Consider the following 5000-nt stretch of genomic DNA (forward strand, 5'->3'; position numbering starts at 1 on the left):
TCGACATACTATACTATGACTTTTTTTCGACATTCTATATACTATGACTTTTTTAGACGTACTATACTATGACTTTTACACATGCTATACTATGACTTATCACCTTTTTCGACATGCTATACTATGACTTTTTTATCACTTTTTTTCAACATACTATACTATGACTTTTTTAGGCATGCTATACTATGACATTTTTCAACATGTTATACTATGTCTTTTTTTGACATACTATACTATGACTTTTTTATCACTTTTTTGACATGCTATACTATGTCTTTTTTATCACTTTTTTCGACATGTTATATGACATTTTGTAATATTTTTCGACATACTATACTATGCCTTTTTCATCACTTTTTTCAACATACTATGACTTTTTTAGACATACTATACTATGAATGTTTTATAAATTTTGTAGACATATTGTACTAAAACTTTTTATCACTTTTGTCGACATACTATACTATGACTTTTTTCGACATACTATATACTATGACTTTTTTTTCACTTTTTTCGACATACTATACTATGCCTTTTTTCGACATACTATACAATGACTTTTTTCAACATACTATACTATGACTTTTTAATGACTTATTTCAACATACTATGCTATGACTTTTTTATCACTTTTTTCAACATATACTATGACTGTTTGTGACATACTATACTATGACTTTTTATCACTTTTTTCAATATATTATACTATGACTTTTTTCGACATGCTATACTATGACTTTTTATCACTGTTTCGACATGCTATACTGACTTGACTTTTTCGACATACTATACTATGCTTTTTTTTCACTTTTTTCGACATACTATACTATGACTTTTTTTCACTTTTTTCGACATACTATACTATGCCTTTTTTCGACATACTATACAATGACTTTTTTCAACATACTATACTATGACTTTTTCATCACTTTTTTCAACATACTATGACATTTTTATCACTTTTTTCGACATACTATACTATGACTTTTATCACCTTTTTCGACATGCTATACTATGACTTTTTATCACTTTTTTTTCAACATACCATACTATGACTTTTTTAGGCATGCTATACTATGACTTTTTACAACATGCTATACTATGACCTTTTTCAACATGTTATACTATGTCCTTTTTTTGACATACTATACTATGACTTTTATCACTTTTTATCACTTTTTTCGACATACTAAACTGTGGCTTTTATCACTTTTTTTGACATACTATACAATGACTTATTCACATAAGTACATAAGTTACTGTGTGAGGTGGCTGGTGGTTGGCGGTCTGGTTGCAGGACGTCAGTTGGCGGTCTGGTTGCTGGACGTCAGGTTGCAGGTCTGATCGCTGGATGTCGCTGACTTTTTTGACATACTATACTATGACTTCTAAAAGACTTTTTCACAACATACTATACTATGACTCTTCGACATATAAATTTTTTTGACATACTATACTATGACTTTTTAGGGATTTTTTCGACATACTATACTATAACTGACTTTTTAAGGACTTTTTCCACATCCTATACTGTGACTTTAATCCAACATATACTGTGACTTTTTTTCGAAATATTATAATATGACTTCTTTTCGATATGTTATACTATGACTTTGACATACTGTACTATTACTTTTTAGGGACTTTTTTTTCCGACATACTATACTATGACTTTTAAACATCCTATACTATGACTTTTATTCAACATACTATACTATTACTTTTTTTGACATAGTATACTATGATTTTTTAGGGATTTTTTCGACATACTATACTATAACTTTTAGACATCCTATACTATGACTTTATTCAACATATTATACTGTGACTTTTTTTCGACATATTTTATTATGACTTCTTTTCGATATGTTATACTATGACTTTTGACATACTATAACTTTTAGGGACTTTTTTTTCGACATACTATTCTATGACTTTTAGACATACTATGACTTTTCCACGTACTATACTATTACTTTTTTGGACATAGTATACTATGACTTTTTTTCGACATACAATGCTATGACTTTCTTTCGACATACTATGACTTTTCCACGTACTATACTATGATTTTTTAATGACTTTTCCACACAATATACTGACTTTTATTCACATACTATACTATGACGCTTTTTGACATACTATACTATTCCTCTCGACTTTTCCATATCCCATACTATGACTTTTTGACATATACTATGACTTTTTCATGACTTTTCCACATCCTATACTATAACTTTTTTCAACTATACTATGGCTTTTTAATAATTTTTTTCGACATATTAACCAAATGTGAAAATAATCGTTTCTTTTCTACAGCAAACTACGAAGTCAGATGGCTTATTGGGAAAATTAAGACATGCGGAATACTACAGCAAACAGTGGTTTATTAGTAACAATTATCAAAAACTATATTTTTCAAGTAACAAATATTGACAAATAACTGATGGCCTACAGTACAGGCTTACTGGCAAACATTCATCATTGGACACTAATGTTAAATGAGGGCACGAGTGGTTGTTTTTCTGTACGGGGTCATCTAAGGCTTTGTAATATTAACTTGGCACAGTTCCACACATTACATAAGCACTTCATCCACATTCACACATTACCATGTCCAATTTAATAAAGTAGCGAAACATTCATTCTGCCAGGCATAAATTCATTGTGTTCCGTTTTTTGGAGAACGCCCTAAAGTACAAAAGAAAACACCAGTGCAAAGACCATTACCGCATTAGTAAACGTTTCCCTCCCTGCCTTACTCATTCTGTGTCCAGACTTCATTTAACAACACCATATGGCATCCCCATAGTGTTTATCATCACAGGGTTTCTCCTACTGTTTACACATGTATGGTGGCAGGCACTGTAGCACCAGTATTAGCTGAGATCACAGCTTCATACGGTGATGCTCGCAGGGTGCTATATCAAGTGGGAAGAAAATAAATCATAAAAAGTTGCATTGATATTCTAATGATTAGAGCCTGACGGATAAATTGGCCGGTTGATATGAGCTTATTGCAAGTATATTTGTATTTTATCATGTGTCGTACAATCACAGTATAATCACTTTTACATAGTTTGTCTAACACAGACAAGTTTGTTTAACAAAAATGTCCCCACTCAGTATACAGTTTGATCATAATTAGTTTAGAAACAAATTAAGAAGATCCTCATTCAAAAAAGTTGTTATGCAGTATTGTTAGAGCTCTGGGTTATAAGGCTATTAGGGCTGATTAGTCAATCAACAGAAAACTACTGACTTTGATACTTAGTTCATTGTTTAAGCCATTCATCAAGCAAAAATGCCAAACATTTGATGGTTCCAGTTTCTCAGATGTGAGGCTTGTTGTAGTAGAGTGATATCTTTGGGTTTTGGACGGTTGGTCAGACAAAAACAATTTAAAGATGTCCCATTGAGCTCTAAGAAATGTTGACATTGACATTCTGACGTAGACCAAAATATGAATCTGCCAATTGGAAGAATAAAGATCACAGTAATCAAAAATGAAAAGAATAAATATCACACTAATCAATAATTTAAGTTAAGGTTAAGTTAATTCTAAAGTGTCTTACAGAGAGGCATTTTAAACAAGGCTATACATGAAAATGATTTGTTAGTGTATTTGTGCATTGCTGGAGTGATTGTCCAGCTGTTGTGGCTTGTGCATAAAATCATCTAGGGCTTAGGATGTACACATTATTGGTTTAAATGTGAATATTTATTCACTTTTTTGACTATAAAACTATGTGTGCATAATGCAACACAAATCTGATTATCTTAATGGCAGTAGCAAAAGAATATTTAGATCCCAATCACTGGAGAAAAAAATCGAAAACATGTCTTGACAAGTTACATGTTACAACACTTCTAGTGAAGCCCTGTCCTTCTGCTCTTATCCCTTGTGCATGAACTATATTGAGGCGAGTGGAGCTTCAGAGTTCTTTTGCAAACAGAGGGAAACTAGTGCTATGAAGTGGATTGCAATCATTTCTTCCCTCCATGTCCCTGGCACACTGGGCAGCTGTGGCCATAGAGTGTGCTGCTTGTTTTGCTATCTTTCTGTAAATCTTGATGTGAATCAGAATGTAGACTGAGCGTATAAAACATTACAGGTTAGGTTCAAAACTGAATACAACAATGCAATACTTTAATGCAACTTTATTAGGTACAAATGTACAAGTGCAATCCAATACAACTGTTCTGCCGTAAAGTGTACTTAATGATGCCTATAATCAATTGTTTTCTTTAACATCGTCATAAAAGGTGATAATTCAATGTTCTAGCATTGAGGTCGTAGGTAGTGATAACTGGACTGCATTACCTTTAGGGGTGTTTTTAATATTCTGACCCCTCGGTTATTCTGTCTCAGTCATGTTTGTCGATAGGGAGGACGAAAAAAAAAATAAACACCTTTCAATTTAATGCAGTCCAGCACACCACCACCTTGAACTATGACCTCAGTAATAAAAAATCTTTGTAAAAGATAGATGTTATGGCAGATTGTACAGGTGTACCTGATAAAGTGGTGTAAAAGCGTTGATAACATGTATTTGTCTTACTTACCTCTAGTGGTATCTAGCCATGTAGATAGTTTGGGTATTATTTGCCCAAGTTTCTGAGATTTTGGTCGCTTTAAATACAGTGAGGTGAATGGACTTTTCTTGTGGTGCTCACACTTGAAAAACTACATTTTAAAAATTCATAAAACATATCTGTCTTTAGAAGCAGTGTCGCGGATACTACCACAGACCTCACTGTCAACAATTTTCGCAGGACCTACTTTCTACTGAGGAATCAGTTCCGATAGAAACTGTTGACTGTGTCCTGCAGATTACTCAGAGCTGTGTATCCCCGACATTTTTGGCCCCTTAAAACAAAGTAGGGTAATATATATTCGTGACCCATCATAGAGTGAATCTGCCTTCTTTGCTTTTATTTAAACGATTTTTAGTGGTCTGAAAAGGTGTGAATTTTAAGACAAGACAAAAAAAAACATT

The sequence above is a fragment of the Sander lucioperca genome, unplaced genomic scaffold (genome assembly GCF_008315115.2).
Source record: "Sander lucioperca isolate FBNREF2018 unplaced genomic scaffold, SLUC_FBN_1.2 Unpl_73, whole genome shotgun sequence".
NCBI lineage: Eukaryota > Metazoa > Chordata > Actinopteri > Perciformes > Percidae > Sander > Sander lucioperca.